The sequence below is a fragment of the Sus scrofa genome, chromosome 7, assembly GCF_000003025.6.
Source record: "Sus scrofa isolate TJ Tabasco breed Duroc chromosome 7, Sscrofa11.1, whole genome shotgun sequence".
NCBI lineage: Eukaryota > Metazoa > Chordata > Mammalia > Artiodactyla > Suidae > Sus > Sus scrofa.
In genome coordinates this window covers 92,245,670-92,263,164 of record NC_010449.5, presented here as the reverse complement: position 1 = coordinate 92,263,164, position 17,495 = coordinate 92,245,670, and the positions used below count along the sequence as shown (strand labels likewise).

At 50.1% G+C, this 17,495-nt stretch overlaps 1 protein-coding gene and 1 long non-coding RNA gene across 2 annotated transcripts in view; one reads left to right on the top strand and one right to left on the bottom strand.

The window, feature by feature from the left end:
* Nucleotides 1-17,495, bottom strand: part of RAD51B (RAD51 paralog B) — a 708,971-nt gene that overhangs the window by 38,219 nt on the left and 653,257 nt on the right. The window lies entirely within an intron of this gene.
* On the top strand, nucleotides 1,338-3,911 carry LOC110261689. The gene is made up of 2 exons (XR_002346147.1): nucleotides 1,338-2,069; nucleotides 2,148-3,911. It is a non-coding gene; the product is annotated as an uncharacterized LOC110261689 (long non-coding RNA).

Genomic DNA, 17,495 nt, shown 5'->3' with positions numbered 1-17,495 from the left:
TGCTTCCTCTGAGCATTCTCCAAAAACACCACTTTACAGAAAGATAAAAAAATAATATTGACATGAAGATGTTAAGCCCATCATGAAACTACATTAGGGGGCAAGCAAAAGTCACTCCGTCTAATATGTCATCAAAATATGAATGATCAGGAGTTCCTGTCATGGTGCAGTGGAAATGAATCCAATTAGGAACCATGAGGTTGAGGGTTTTATCCCTGGGTTCACTCAGTGGGTTAGGGACCTGGTGTTGCTGTGAGCTGTGGTGTAGTTTGCAGACAAGGCTCGGATCCTGCATGACTGTAGCTGTGGTGTAGGCCAGCAGCTGCAACTCCAATTAGACCCCTAGCCTGAGAACTTCCATATGCTGCGGGTACAGCCCTAAAAAGCAAAAAAAACAAAAATGCTAATGATCAGGCATGGGAGGTGAGATAAGCAGGGGCGGAGGGGTGGAGGTGAGCCTCTTTTATGTGTCTGCTTGGCTCAGGATGGAGATATGGCTTTACTGCTCCCCAGCTCTAAGAATTCCTATAAAACTAGGTCAATGGATCAAAGGTACAGAGTGGTAGATTCCACCTCAATATAAGGAAAGACTTCTTGAGGATGAAGACTTTGAAACCATGGCTCAGACGTCTTTACAAAGTGGTGTGCACCCCATCCCGGAAGAATGCAAACTCCAGGATGGTCATCTTTTGGAAGAGGAATGCCGGACTCCATGGCCACTCGAAGCCCTTCCATGCTCCAAATCTCAGAGTGTGGTAAAGGAAGGCAGAGATCTGAAAGGGAGGAGGAGGAAATTGGCGGACCGGCCTCATTGAGAACCCAGAGAAAAACCTTTCAGCCACAATCACAGGAGCCCGAAGGCTGGTTCTCTGAATGTTGGCAGAATTCACTCCCCACCAGCTCTTTACTGCCAAAGGCGTAGTCATCATTCCTGCTGCTGGGAGGCATTTTAAAGATGCCCCAAATGGAGAGGTGAAAAAGCAAAAGGAGAGATTTGCCCAAGATTAGAACACTGCCAGATTTGCTCTCCAGGGGCTGTGCAGAGACTCCACACCAGAAAGACCTGGCTCCAAAATATGACATTTAGAATGGATAAGCAAGGAGGTCCTACTGCATAGCACAGGGAACTAGATCCAATCCCTTGTGATAGAACACGATGGAAGATAACATGAGAAAAAGAATATATATATATATACACATATATATATATATATATATATATATATATATATATATATAAACTGGGTCACTTTGCTGTACAGCAGAAATTGACACAATATTGTAAATCAAATACACTTTCATTTTAAAAACTTAAAAAAAAAAAAAAAAAACAGGACTGGTTCTGGCTAGAGTCAGTAGAGTCAGATCCCAGCTGCCCCCGGGCCCTCCTCAGCCTCCATGGATGATTGAGCAGACTGCTCCAAATTACCTTCTCCTAGAGGAAGCCTGGGCCTCATAGGAGGGCCTGAGATGGGCCCCTGATAAGGCAGCTCGTCCTGTCTGGCTCCCAGTCCACACCCATGCAGATGGGCCTGTGGTGGATGCCACCAAGTTCAAAGGCACTGTTCTCACAGGAATGAGAAAAGGGTAAGAGATGGAACTACCTTTGTGGTGTGTGTGTGTGTGTGTGTGTGTGTGTGTGTGTGTGTGTGTGTGTGTGTGTAGGTATTTGCTGGATTTTTCCTGTCACCATTGTGTTTTCACGCACTGGATGTAGAATATCTGAAAACAATCCTCGGAAATAGAGTCTTTCACCTACGGCCAGAGGCTGGAGCCAGGCCCAGCGTGGGGAGAGGTTATGTTCCCCCAGTGGGAATCTGGTGACTCCCGTTAAGGAGGCTCACTAGTGGGCATGGCGGGGCTCTCGCAGCCTTCGCCCCCACAACTGGTGCTCTGAGATCCCCTCAACCAACGAGGCCACGGGCTTTGATGGGAAGTACCTTCTGCCCACCAGCTCCTTCCATGGGAAAGCTTCACCTGGAGGCCAAACCTTATCCTCTGACCCTGTAATCTGCCTCCATCTCAAGGTCTTCAGCTCGAACCCAACCTGATAATCAAGGCTATCCCAGGTCAGAAGTCCAGCCCTCTTGTGGGCCTTTTTCTTTTTTCTTTTCTTTTTATTTATTTATTTATTTTTGTTTTCTTAGGGTTGCCAGGCTAGGGGTTGAATAGGAGTTGCAGCTGCCGGCCTGCACCACAGCCACAGCCATGCGGGATCCAAGCCAGGTCTGCGACCTACACCACAGCTCACAGCAACCCTGGATCCTTGACCCACTGAGGGAGGCCAGGGATCGAACCCACATCCTCATGGCTACCAGTCCGGCTCGCTACCGCTGAGCCACCATGGGAACTCCCCCTGGGCTCTTGAGAAGGTGCCTTGTGGTGGTGGCAAGCTTTTGGGGGAGACAGTCAGATTTCCACCCATCCTGAGGGTGAGGCTGCTGGGTGCTGGTGGTGGGGAGCTGACAAGCTCTGAGGCCATAAGTAAGAGGTGAGGAGGTCCCCCCGCCTCAGGCCTGCAGTGGCCTCTTCTTTGGGAAAGGGGAGCACGTCTTTTACAGAGGCCTGCCTGGCGCTGGGATGGATCGCCCAGCTCCAGGGACCTCCCATTTACAGCAAGTGCCACAGCAATGCTAACGGGGGTCGTCCAGGCCTCTGCAGTGTGACCTCTCCTGAAAGCCAGGCCAAGCCCTGGGCCAACACCCACAGGCTGAAAAGGGGACCAGGAACCCTGAGAAGGAAAAACAACAGCAGCACAAAGATTTGCACCAGAGGGATGCTGACCATGGTGAGCCCGTCTGCAGACTTTCTCAGCCATTCTCTGTCGGCCCTGAGGTTTAAAGGATCCAGTGCAGAAAAATCAGGCTCCAAATGTGCGGCCCAAACTGCCCCAAAGGTGCAGAACTCTTTTCTGCCCCAAACACCAGGCGGAACAAATGCTGTTAATAACCCCAGCCCTTCCCTGGTCCACTCGGGGGCTGCAGGGTTGGAGTCAGCTCCTTGGATGCAGCCAGCTGTTCCAAACAGGTTTGGGAAAGTGATCTTTGGCACAGAATGAAAAGGGTGTGTGTGTGTGTGTGTTGCAGGTGGGGGGGACCCAAGAGTCCTCTATCAGGGCCAATATTATTTTTAATTGCTGAGAATCAGCCCGTGGTGGCTGTTCCTCAAGGCTGCGGAGCCCGGGCTTGCCAGGGAGAGGAAACCAACTTCAGAGGAGGTAAGAAAGCCGGTCCCAAGGACTCTTCATTAGCGACCTGTCGTTTCTTATGGAAAATCAGGTGACGCCTGGGAGTTTATACAATCCTCTCCCCGGCACCTCTCCCCCTTTCATTCCCCTGGAAAAGGGGAGCAGTGAATTTGAGCAATCTGGGAATTTTGGTTTCTGCCCTGCCCCTGAAGCATGACCGATGGCCCATTTTTCAAGCCAAGTCTCACCCCTTGCAGGCAGCTGTCAGGAAACCACAGAAGGTGCTTGGAGGAGCACGAGAAATGGCTGGTTCTAATCTGGAGAAAAAAATGAATTAACAAGGCAGCTACTTATGGAAGAATGTTTTCTTTTCTTCAGCCTCAGCCTGCATATTTTCACAACATGTGTACTCTGTTACCTTGTCACTTCCCTGTTTTCTTTGGGTAAATAACTGGGCTCTGGTCTTAGGGGAAAAAAAGAAAAAAAAAAAAGAAAGAAAAAGAAGCCAGCTCGCGAAGGATCTCTGGGAGAGCCCGCCTGGCTGCACTGGAGGGAAGAGTGCGCATGCTCCAGGGATCAAACAGGCCCGTTGTGGGTGGGGCTTCTCATTGAACTTTGCGAGTCGTGTTCGGGATCGGTGGAGGGAGGGGAGCCTGCGCACTCAGCCGTGGGGCTGACGGGCCCCACGGCTGGGGAAAATAAAGAACTTTTCTCCTTCGCCAAATCAAATGGGAAGCCCTCTCTGAACTCAACAGAGTCAACCAAGCACAGTGTGGCTCTTCTCCCAGCCTTGCCTTCCCACCAGCCACAGAGCCACCAGGGTGAGGGGGGTTGGCCCCTCACGGCCCTGTTAGCAACCCTGCACCACCCAGATCCTTCCAGGGAGCACAGGAGGAGGGTCTTTCTCAGCAGTGACTCCCAGCCAGTGTCTGGATGTGGAGGCAATGGTCTCCACCTAGAAAATGCTCCAAGTGTTTTGAGTCTCGGTGGTGCCGCCATGTTGCTTCATCCCTTTTTGCTTTTCTGGCCCAGGAGATACTCACCTTGGGACATCTGTGCCTTGTACCAGATGAGTGCAAAACAGCATTGCTTTCCCCAGCAGGATACCTTTTAGATACAGGCTATTGATGAGGCTGTAGGGGATGGCTGGTTTGTGGTTACCTGGTTATCCTGACAAATTAAGGTCTTTTATTTATAAAGCTATAGCATTCTCAGAGCTGATTATTAGGACAAAGAGCCAATACTAGCAATGCTCCCATACCTGCACTACCCAGGAAAGTCGTTTACCTTGAGCCACAACACCCTGTGATGGCTTGAGCCTATAGGGGGAAACTGAGTCAGAGCATCTTCAGAAGCTGAGACCAGCACAGCAGTTACCCCAGCCAGCGTCGCAAAGGTGCAGGGGGATTAACTGGGTGCTGTCTGGTCCTCTGCGTATGTGATGTTCCTTTCTCCATCTCCTTGGGAGCCTTCGATTCCAACCTTAAATTCCCTATCTCACCTTGTAGATCACAGAGCCCTCATCAGGGCAGAGGTTTGGAATTCAAAACCAGTGTTTTCGGTTGCAGGGTTCTGGTCCCCATCTGTTGAGCGCTTCCTTCAATAACCCTGGGAAGGCTGTAAATGGCCTGTGCGCTGGGGTCACTTAGAGAGGAAGGCGGATGTATTCGTAAGTGTTGCTTATTCCAAACTGGCCCTTGTAGGGTGTCAAGGGCTTTCAGAGGGAGGAAAAGGGAAAACCAGAGGCTTTCTGGGAACAAGGGGACAAAGATATTCAGGGACTATCCAAATCACTCATGTGGTCTGATTCTATGAAAAGCAGCTTCAGAGCTGTTCGGCGAGGCAGGGGGCAGCTATGAGAACAAAGGTGGTAGCCCATGTTCATGGAACCTTTACTACTTCCAGGACTGCTCAGAACCTTGTGCATATAATGTCATTTAATCCTCTAGATAATCTTTGGAATTGGGTATTATTGTCCTCCTTTTCCAGAGGAGGAAACCCAGGTACAGAGAAAGCAGGTGTGTAGCCTTCTCAAGTTTGCCCAGGGAGATTAGACAAGTGACAATGACCCAGGCAGGGTGAGACCAAAGCCAGTGCTTTTAAGTTCCATGCTGGGCTGCCTCTGAGGAGAAGCTGAGCTCCCCTCCTCAGGATATGGCATATAGGAGTGATGTCTGCCATCTAGCCTCACAGCCTGTCCCCCACACAGGAGAAGGTCCTTCTAGCACCTGCACTGGCGGCAGAAGGTCACAAGGTCACTCTAATCACTGTCCCAGCAGTGTTTCTACATGGAGCCCTGCAGTGCTGATCCCTGTGCAGTCACATTTGGAACTACCCTTCCTCCACCCAGCTCCCTGGGCCCAAGCCCACGTCCACCTGGTTTATATTTGTGTCTCAGTCTGTACCCTCACACTCCTGGTCTTTACTTCCTCCTTGTCACTGCCCCATGTGGCCTGGGCAGTGTGTTGCAGAGTAGAAGCCCCAAGTAAGCCAGCCTGACCAAGGATTAAGCCACATTTCTCCAAGGGTGGCTGCTAGATGACCAGCACTGGAATACTCTAGGTTGCTTCAAGAATGCAGATTCCAAGGCTCTGCCAGAAATCTCAATAAGATTCCCAGCAATGGGGCTGGAAATTTTTTTTTTTTTTTTGGTCCTGCACCCGTAGCATGCAGAAGGAAGTTCCTGGGCCAGGGAATCTGCGCCACAGTAGCGACGCGAGCCACTGCAATCACAATGCTGTATCCTCGACCGGCTGAATCACCAGGGAACTCTGAAATCTGCATTTTTAACAAGCTCACCAATGGATTCTAAGGCTCCCAAAGTTTGAGGCCCACAGTTTAGGCTTTCTGTAATTAGGATGTATTGATCATGAGCAGAACATGGCCATAGAGAGAGCAGGCAGTGTCAGGCTGGACTCTGCCTCACGTCCATCAGAGGCTGCGGAGCCGGTGGGCCCTGTGCAAAGAGCTCCGAGTTCATCTGGGTATAGGCACGGGGGTTTTCAAGTGCAGAAGCTGGGGTGAGAGGGAGTGAGGAGCGGTGAAGGAAGGTGGAGGAGGCTGCACGATATCTCTGCCAGTGCATTTGCATGTCCCGGAGAGGCGAAGGCCTGGCCAAAACCGCCCAGCAAAGGTTCCAAGCAGAATGGCTCCAGAACCCCATTTTAAAAGGCATTCCTGAGTGCCTGGCCATTTCCTTTTGGATGATCCCAGAAAGCAGGATGGAAAGGAAATCAGGCCCCAGGGCTCTGAGAAGGGAAGTCAGGCAGCCTTGGAAGTGGCGAGAGCAGGGGGAGGCCCAGGTAGGCCACCTGGGGCAGAGGCTGCGCCCCTTCCAAGGTCACTTTCAAAGGCACAGGAGGGAGGCAGCTCCCAAGAAACCCCCGAGTCCTCAGTTCATTAATGAAAGATATCTTGGGCAGGCCACAGGGTCCAGAACGTGAGATTAAGCCTTTAGTTTGGAGTTTGAGAAAATGAAAAAAAAAAAAATCCTTTATAAAACTGGAAAAGGAAGAGTTTTTCCTCAACTCACCAACAACTCCAAAACGACCGAACACAAAGTGCTTTAAACTTGGCATGTAGGAGGACCTCCGTGAAAATAATTTCTCAGCTCATTTGGAGGGAAAATGGTGCTATTTTGGGGACCACCTATAACAGCTGGGCATGCTCTGTGCAAGTCACTCAAGTGAAAATGTGACTGTTAGTCAAAAAAGTGGGACAAGGAGGAGCTAGAGAAGGGAGATGGCGTGAGTGTGGGGAAGCTCCGGTGCACAGAGGCCAGCTGCTTCTTCCAGAAATAGTTGTGCCCATCTCTGCGTCCAGGTTTTCTCAGAGGAGTAGGAGGGAACGCAACAGGGCCAGCAGGGTGGCTGCTCTGTGGCACTGGGGCCACCCCACTGGACAGACAGCGCCTCTGTCCATCCCACATGCCCGAGTCCTTCTCAGAGTCCAGCCTGGACCAACACAGCCCTTTCCCACCATCTCTTCAGTGGGAAAACCACAGGGAACAGCTTAGCTTCAGTCTTCTTCTCCAGATCAAAAAAATGAGGGCATTGCTCAGAACGGTCCCTATGATTTGTATTTATATAGTGCCATAGATAAATAGTCATATATATTTACTTACATTGTGTCATAAAGCACATATACCTATCATTTGTATTTTTATAATGCCATACATACGTATGACACTATAGAATACAAATAGACAGTATTCATATAAATTATAAATACCTATTATAGGTATTTATATGTGTACGTATGTCAATATAATATGCATATATATGTGTGTAGATATTTATGTGTATATATAAACACCATATATAAAGACAAATCACATATACAGATATGTATGTACACACACACACAGGGCCTGAGTTACCTAAGGCTTTCCAAAAAAAACCATGGGCAATAAACCTTTGATTCCTATTGTGGGTTCAATTGTGTCCCCCAAACGCTACAGTGCAGTCTTAACCTGTGACTATAAGCCTTCTTTGCAAATAGGGTCTTTGCCGATGTACCTATGTTAGGATGAGCTCCTACTAGGGCAGGGTGGACCCTTATTCCAACATGACTGGTGTCCTTATAAGAAGGGTAGTGACATAGAGACTGACATACACAGGGAAGAGGCCATGTGGAGATGGAGGCAGACTTTGGAGTGATGCATCTACAAACCAAGGAACTATAAGGACATTCAGCAACCACCTAAAGCTAGGAAAGCAAAGGAGTCTCCTCTCCTAGAGCCTTCAGGCACCCCAGTCTCAGCTTCTAGCCTCCAGAACCATGAGAGAATCCATTTCCATCATTTTAAGCCACCCAGTTAAGCACCAGTGTGTGGTACTTGCTGAGGGAGGCCCTGGGAAGCTAACAGGATGCCCACTGCAGAATGGAAGGGAAGCAAAGCCTTTGTATTCAATAGGTTTTGCATCTGCAGAGCCTGCAGTTCTCAGAACTCCATCCCTGGCTCTCTCTCTCTCTCTCTCTCTCTCTCTCTCTCAGGGGAAGGGGTAGGATGGAGATATTTAACCGTTTCCAACCAAACCCAACATCTGACAGGTTATGAAGGCACTCACAGCCGGCCCCCACCCCCGTCCCCCCATCCCCACCCCACACCCCTCCATGGTGTCGGCTGATGGCAAAGTGCACGTGGCCACCATCCTAAGCCCAAGCTTGGTCATCTGGAAACAGGGAAATGAGAGAGGACAACACTCCACAGCCTTTCTCTCCTTGCCCCACTCCCTCCCGGCACCAGGACAGCTTTTTTGAGAGCTTTGAGCTCTCAAGGGCTGGTGGAGATTTATGGTTAGTATGCCTCTAGATCAGAGCTCCTGCTGTTAGAGAGTGTTCTCTTTTCACTTTAATGATATACAGGAATTCTTCCCCCCCCAACCCCAAAACAGCCACACATCTTTTTAAAATTTGCACCTTTTTTTTTTTTTTTTTTCAGACTGGTTTCCTATGGTGAAGGAGAGGCTAGGAAATGCCCAATAAATCATCTGTCTGTCCTCACTCAATTGAGAGGCAGGAAATGCTGAGAACAGTCCCCTTGCCTTTGCCACTTTGCCTATAATAAGAGCTATCAGGACCCTTTGCAGGGCATCCCCTCTGACAGGAGGAGTCATTCTTCAAGCCCACGGGACTTGTTTCTAGGGACCAGAACCAAAGGCGGCAGGCAGGTTTGGGAGGCTGACTGCCTCCGCTACCAGCCCCTTCCACCAGTAACCTGGCCCTGGGCTGGTCCTGGGAAGTCCATTCAATCAGCCGTGGTTTAAGGGGCTCCATGTACATGTCATGGTATTTGTCTGTGCAGGACCAAAGGACTTGTAATCCCTGGTCCTTGTTTACAGTATAGATGGTGCAACAGCTAAGTCAAGATGCTGACCCCCCATACAAGGGGGTTTATGGGAAACATCCAAGGATGGGGGGGTGGGGGGGACTGAGGATGCTAGCAGGGTCCCCCAGCAAAGGCTTCTTGGAAGAGATGAAGAAGGCTCTGGGAGGAGGTTGGAAGACCAGGTAGGGTTTAGGAGCTTGGGTAGAGGCAGGGGTGCTGCTCTGAAGATGCTGGAGCGCCTGAGAATGGCCTGGAAGGGGAGGCAGGAAGGCACAGGGGCTCCTCCTCGGGAAGTGGTGAGGAAGCTGGGGTGTGTGAAGAGGTCAGGTGGGGACAGGAAACAAGCCGGAAGGTGAGCAGAGGGGGCTGGGGGCTTCTCAAGAGCCTGGCTGAGGATGGCAGGTGATGGGGGGGACAGACTGAACTTGTGCCTGGAACCTACGTAAACCGGTTGCCTCTCCTTGTCCTTTTTTTTTTTTTTTTTTTTTTTTTTTTTTAAGGGCTGCTCCTGCGGCATATGGAGGTTCCCAGGCTAGAGGTCTAATCGGAGCTGTAGCTGCCAGCCTATACCACAGTCACAGCAACGCTGGATCCGAGCTGCTTCTGCGACCAACACCACAGCTCACGGCAATGCTGGATCCTTAGCCCACTGGGCAAGGCCAGGGATTGAACCTGCATCCTGATGGATACTAGTTGGTTCTTAATCCACTGAGCCACAACGGGAACTCTGGTGGCCTCCCCTTGGACATGGACTCACATTCAGAGAGAGGCCTGTCAGGCCTGCCCTGGGCTCCCCTGCAGGCTTCCTCGAGGCTGTGCATTTCAGGGCAGACCTTCCCTCAAACCCCCTGGGATGTTTCCCGTGCCGTTCCTCACACTAGAGTCACCCCTCAGCCACTCCCTGTTTCGCTACTGGCCACCTGCCCTCTCAGGTGTCCCCACCCCCACCCGGGCATCCCCTCCCTGCTGTGGGCTCCCTCCACCGGCTCCTCCTTCCCTCCTCACCAGGCCCCTGCCACTCAGGAAAGGGGGTGGGGGGCGTCTCTCCTTGCAGAATTAGAGGCGTCCTCTGCTGGGCCCTCTGGCTGTCCTGGGCCCCATCCTCCATCTGGCTCTGGCTTTTAGGGACAACTCAGGAGGGAGCAGGTTGCTCTGCAGGGTGGGTGTGGACAGGAGGACAGCTGGAAGGCTGTTGGTTCCTGGGGTGGGCCTGAGCAAGGCCTTGGGGAGAAGAGACCCCGAAAGGAAGATAGGAGAGGCAGCCCCAAAGGTGGCTCTTTCCTGTTTGAGGTCTGTCCCCTTTATCTGCCTGAGATCCATAAACCTGTGTCTGTGTCGTTCAGCACAGCTTCTCCCGGAAGGTTCCAGATACAAGATGGACACTCGGTGTATCACAACTGCATAAGTGAAGTCAAGGGCAAAGGGCTGAGCAGGTCAATGAGTCATTCAGCAGTGCCCCCCACAAAGTGAAAGGACCCTCCACCACCCCATGGCTCCCTCCAAATAGGACAACTTGACGTATGAACTATTTTTGGTTTGTTTGTTTGTTTGCCTTTTTGCCTTTTCTAGGGTCGCTCCCGCAGCATATGGAGGTTCCCACGCTAGGGGTCTAATCAGAGCTGTAGCCACCAGCCTACACCACAGCCACAGCAACGCGGATCCAAGCCGTGTCTGAGACCTACACCACAGCTCACAGCAACGCTGGATCCTTAACCCACTGAGCGAGGCCAGGGATTGAACCCGCAACCTCATGGCTCCTAGTCGGATTCCTTAACCACTGAGCCATGATGGGAACTCCACATATGAACTATTTTAAGCGGAAGGAGTCTGAGAAGAGGGCAGAAGCAGGAAGGTGACTCGGATTGTCCTCCTGAAACATCTCCCCGGATACAGGCCATAAAACCCTCGAGTGGGGGGTGCCCTCCCTGTACCTGGAAGTTTGTCTTAGCTCTGAAGACAAGGGAGGCCAAGAAGAATTCTAACACACAGGCTGAGTCTCCCCCGTTTATGGCACCTCCCTTGTGTTCCCAAGGCTGGCAAAGCCCCACAACTGCCCTCTCTTCAGTCCCAGCATAAAAATATCAGACCTAACAGCTTCTTTGGGTCCTTCTTTCCTTACAAAGCCCCTCGTGTCCCATAAAACCGACATGAAACAGACTGTGCATGCCTCTCTCCTGCTCATCTATCTTTGGCAGTTTCATTTTCAGACCCAGCCAGGGACCCCAAGAGGGTCCAGGGAAACTTTTCCTCCCTTGTATAGGTCAGTGAGCAGATGTCGCAGGGTTGCTCACACAGCTGTCTGCAAGGGCAGGCGGGAACGGCAGCAGGAGGAGGAGAGGGAGTCACATTCCTTCTGGGTCCCCAAGCCTGTCTCCGGAGACCCTCACTGGTTTTGATAGGGATGGAATAGGCACAGGTAGTTGTAGGAGTCCTAGTAAGTGATCTTAGATAGATAGGGGACTTTGGGCCATCACTGCAAGTTAATTGTTGCTCAAGGAGTTCCTGTCATGGCTCAGAGGAAATGAATCTGACTAGCATCCATGAGGATGCAGATTTAATCCCAGGCCTCGGTCAGTGGGTTGAGGATCCAGTGTTGCCCTGAGCTGTGGTGTAGGTCGCAGACGCGGCTCAGATCTGGCATTGCTGTGGCTGTGGCGTGGGCTAGCGTCTACAGCTCCTGATTCGACCTCTAGCCTGGGAACTTTCATACGCTGCAGGTGCGGCCTTAAAAAGAGAGAGAGAGAGAAAAAAAAAATTGCTCAAGAAAGCCATCAGAACAAGGCAGGGTTGCTTGACCAGTGGAGGCATGAGATTTGACTCAGGTCATTGGGTGGGGAATGGGATGGGGTTCAGACCTAGAGCTGGAGTTTAAGGACCACCCTTCTGCTGATTTGAATACTGGATACCTAGGAGGAGCTACTACTGGAAGAAAGAGGAAGAGGTGGTCTTTCTTTTCTGACCCCCACTCCCCTTGAATGATAAAAGCCCACCTGATCCTGGGGGGCAGAGCCTTCTTGCCTGCCTACTTGCATCTCTCACAAGCGTCCTATCTTAATAAATCCATTTCTTACCTATCACTGTGTCTCACTGAATTCCTTCTGTGCGGAGGCATAAAGAACCCGAACCTCAGTGAGTCTAGACACCAGGTGAGTGATTCTAATTTAAAACTGTGGGTTCAAGTCCCTAACTGGGTTTAGCCTGGGTTCGAGTCCCAGCATGTGGGTTTCAGTCCCAGTCTGGGTTCTGGCTAGATTCAGGCATTAGTGCTGCACGTTTCAGTTTAGGGTGTGACTTGCCCACTTCTCTTGAGGGCAGATATTCCCCTGCAATATCTGCTGCATGGACTGGACTGTCAAAGCTTAGTGTGTTACCTCTTCCAGAAATATTTTGATTTTAAAAGATGACAGTGTTGAACTGATAGCATTTAACACAGGAGAGGGGAAGGAGTGAAAGGGACCCTAAACTAGTTTTGTTTTTTTTTTTTAATGGCCGCACCTGAGATGTATGCAAGTTCCCAGGCCAGGGATTGAATCCAAGCTGCAGCTTCAACCCACACTGCAGCTGCGGGAATGCTGGATTTTTTTAACCCCTGAGCCAGGTCAGAATGGAACCTGTGCCTCTGCAGCTACCCAAGCCACTGCAGTTTGATTCTTAACCCACTGCACCACAGAGGGAACTCCAATGAACTAATGCTCTTAAGAAATCTTTATTTATTCTGGAGTTTCCATCATGGCTCAGTGGTTAACGAATCTGACGAGGAACCATGAGGTTGGGGTTGATCCCTGGCCTCACTCTATGGGTTAAGGATCCGGCATTGCCATGAGCTGTCGTGTAGGTCGCAGACATGGCTTGGATTCCACCTTGCTGTGGCTGTGGTGTAGGCCAGCGGCTACAGCTCCGATTTGACTCCTAGCCTGGGAACCTCCACATGCCGCGGGAACAACCCTAAAAAGCAAAAAACAAAACCAAAAAAGTGCTTTATACAATATATTACCCCAGGCTCTTGGGGGTGAATTGAGTCAATGTAATGCCCCATTTTGCAGAAGAGAAAAAGGAGGCTCAGAAAGCGCGATTTGTCTCAGCAGACAGGTAATGACAGCAGAGTTGGGCTGCTGATGAGCATGAAGGACAGAGTTGTGACAAATCATCTGTTCTCTGCGACCATCTCGTCTGCTCTTGCAAGATGACTTTTGTTGGGAAACAAATGTATCCCGCATCTGTGACCTTGACTTGTTCATAAAAATGAATTCACCAGGTGAGCTCCCAGGGAAAGCCAGTGCTCTCCCTGTTTAGTGTGGGCTTTAGTGTTCTACCTACCAGATCCAGGCTGCATCTGTGACCTACACCACAGCTCACAGAAATGCTGGATCCTTAACCACTGATCGAGGCCAGGGATTGAACCTGGATCCTAGTCAGATCCATTAACCACTGAGTCACAAGGGGAACTCCACATAAAGCACTTTGTAAACTGCGATGTGCTGTGGCAATTTGTTCACTGTTGCTATTACACATAAAGTACCTTGGGGTCTCTGTCCAGCTTGTGTTAGATCTGTAAAGCCCTGTTAATAGCCAAAGATAATTTCTTGGTTCTGTTTGCTAGGGTGCTTAGGTGTGAGAGGAAGCTGACTATTTGGGGTAGGAAAAGACTTCTTCTGGCTGCTCTGTCAGGCCATTTCCCAAGCCCTAGGATCCCCAGCCCTCCCCCTGCCCCACCTTGGCCTCTGTGTCCCCGCCTCACTGGACAGAGTTGCCTGTCTGTGCCAGTGGCCTCAATTATTCAATCTCATGGTAACCTCAGCTGGGCCCTCAGTGCTGCCAAAGGGTCTTCATCCTTTGGTGAAACCCTTGTTTGCTTCCTGCAGCAAGAGCTCCAACCCCAAGTCCCCACCCCATGGCCACTCCCATCATTCCCGGCTGATGGCCTGGCTTTGGCCACAGTAAGAGATGCAAGTTCAACAATGTGGGCTCTTCTCTGCCTGGACATTCCTTATCAGACCTCAGTCTCCCCTTTACTCTGTCCCAACTTTTCCAGATCCAGATCCAGAGCCAACCCCATCTCCTAGTGGAGGGGAATTATCTTCCTGGGTGGCCACCCTATCACACTTTGCATAGAAGCCATCAGAGCGACCCCAGAGGATTTGCGAATGAGGAAGTTCACTGCATAATAGCAAAAACTGGGAAGCAGCTCTATGGTCAACAAAAGGGGCTTCATTAACCTGATTATAAGTACAGCCAGGAGAGGGCAAGAAAAACGATAAGCAGCAAGATCTCAGTTTCTCTAAGGGCCTAAATAAATAAATGAAATAGCAACAACAAACACAGATATATGCATGGGGAACGAACAAAAGGCTGGAAGGAAATACACCAAAATGCAAACAGCGATTAGCTTCCGGTGCTGAGAAGATGAGGGATTTTATTGACTCTTCGCACTTTACTATGTTCTGAAAATGTTTACAGTAAACATACAGTATTTTTATAATGGGAACACAAGGCAAAAATATCACCACCAGCATTTCTCCGGAGAAAAAGCTGCATGTGATTCAGCTCTTCTCGTTTCCCTTTAAATGCAGCCTTTCCTGCGTTGTGTCTGGTTGACAGCGCACAGTAACTCTTATTACATGTAAGGACTAGAAGCAGAGAAAACCATAACCAATTAACATGACAGTGGGAACCGAGGCATGCAGAATGGAAATGCCTCAACGGGAACGTGTTATTACTAATTTTTTTCCTCCACAATGGGACAGGTGTTTGGGGGAATGTGCTAAATTTGCTCCAGATAATTTATTTTAAAAAATTCTTTGATTACTTCATTTTTCTGCCTCTGTTTTCATGGGAACTTTTAACATGTGGAACCGTTCAGTGACAGCCATTTCATTCGAAATCTGCTTAATCTATTTACCAGAAGTCCTACTATGTGCCAGGCATTCTCAATGTGGGAGGGTGTGGCACCCTCACCAGGGAAGCATTGGGGAAGTTTCTTTCTTTTTTTTTTTTTTTAATCATCAAAATGATTGAAGGAAGGTGCTACTGATTTGATGGGTGAGGGCCAGGGTTGCTAAACCGTCTGTGATACGTGGGACAGTCGCATGCAACCAAGAATTTGGTTTCGCCAACACCCAAGGGGAGAAGATGGAATTCGGTTTCATCAGCACCCAAGGGGAGAAGATGGAATGGGACAATTGATGTCCCTGGGAGGGACAGAGGGACAGGAGGGGACAGCTGCTTCTGGGCAGCAGTTCAGCAGCGCCACGCTGGGATTCAAGGTTACTGGATCTCCCAGGTTTTCCAGCAAAGCCAGAAATGTAGATGATGATGTAAACTTTCCTCATCTGTAAAAAACACTGCGTGGGCCAAACAAAACACAACTGTGGGCCAGATTTGACCCTCAGGTTGCCAATTTGCAACCCTGTCTTTGGGAAAGACACAGTCCCTGTCTTCAGGGGAGTATAATGGAGCCCTTATGAGTCCAAGTTCAAGTTCGAGAGTGGACAAACCCGGGTTCAAATTGCAGCTCTGACATTCACTGCCTCTGAGTTCAGGCAAATAAACATCCACTGAACCTCACGTTCCTACCCCATAAAAACGGAGCGAATGGGAACACTCTGCTATGAAGATGAATCTCTGCAGAAGGTCCCGACATCTTGCCCACGGGGGATGCTTCATACACTAGGGCAATTATTATTATGAAAGACATCGCAGTCTAAAACAAGCACCTACTGTGCACAGCACGCTGTGCTAGGTGCTAGGACTTCTCAATACGTGTGAGAGAAAACTCCTTGACCCAGAGGTGTTTTCATTCTGGAAAGAGAGAGTAACCCTGGATGGAAATACTGTGAGCCGGTCAGATATAAGAAGACATCAGGCAGTTCCAGGAGATCAGAGCGAGGGTACTTCTTATAAAGGAGGGTGGGGTTGGAGTCCATCTAACAGAGAGAGAGGGGGAGGTGCAGCCCAAGCAGAGGAGAGGTTATAATATCATCATAATAATGAGTGCTTGCCAGGCACCAGGCCCCCTCTAAATACCCCATGCGGTGGTAAATATGCTCCTTTGGCCTCACACACACGAGGGACAAAGCATGAGATGGAAACATCCGTTGAAGCCAGGACATGGGGGTGCTGACTACCAGACCAGAGCATGGCAGCGTATATCAGAGTGTGTTGGCGGGGGAGTGCAAGCAAGAAAGTGCCATGCAGGAGCAGTGATCAGGGGGCCACGAGCATAGGATGGAAAGAAGAGGCGACAGGGGGGCCAGACTTGTAGGGAGGACCTGATTGGGCCTGGGAATAGGTGGGGAGCCCTGTGAAGAAGGATGCTTTCCTTTTTTGGTTTTTAGGGTTGCACCCACAGCATATGGAGGTTTCCAGGCTAGGGGTCAAATCAGCTGCCGGCCTACACCACAGCCACAGCAACGCCAGATCCGAGCCACGTCTGTGACCTACACCATAGCTCACGGCAATGTTGGATCCTTAACCCACTGAACGAGGCCAGGGATCAAACCTGTAACCTCATGGTTACTAGTCAGGTTTGTTTCTGCTGTGCTACAACGGGAACGCCCAAGGAAGCTTTCTTTTTTTTTTGCCATTTCTTGGGCCGCTCCTGTGGCATATGGAGATTCCCAGGCTAGGGGTCTAATCGGAGCTGTAGCCGCCAGCCTACGCCAGAGCCACAGCAATGCAGATCCGAGCCGCGTCTGCGACCTACACTACAGCTCACAGCAACGCCAGATCGTTAACCCACTGAGCAAGGGCAGGGATCGAACCTGCAACCTCATGGTTCCTAGTCGGATTCATTAACCACTGCGCCATGACGGGAACTCCCCAAGGATGCTTTCTTGACTAGATCTCCGGACAGACAACTCTTGGGAGATGATGGGGGCTGGTGCCAAGGCTGACCTCCTGGGGGATGATGGGAATTTTATAGAGAGACAATCTCTATAAACTCCTATTTCACCTCCATGCTCTGCAGGCTCTCCTCCCCGCCCTCCGCTAGCCCGTGTTCTCTACCCACCAGGCCTCGTGGCTAGAAACGCCTTCTCCTTAACTTTGAAATTTTGGATGCAACTCTTTCTTTCCCTAATGTACTGTTATTTTCAAATCTCTCCAGAAAGCCTGTAGCCAGCCCCACTCGCCCCCACCTCTCTAGAACACAGATCACTGCTAGGGTTGATGGCTTGGGTGTAGCTTGGGCAAAGCTTTCAGAGTTTTGACCTATCAGGACTGGCTCATATGGAATCCCATGTTGCTTACAAAGGAAGAGAGTGCTTAGGAAATTCTGTGAAGCACTTTTTTTGCAGGGGGAAATTGGTAATCCACTAAAAGAACAAATTATTTCCAAGCACTCCAACACCATTTATAGTCCAATGCTGTTTATACATGAGGCCCATCTACTTTTTATTTTTTTAATAATGATTTTTATTTTTCCATTATAGCGCCAAGTACTTTCTAAAGCAGACCCGGCCCTGCCTCTCCTAAGGAAGA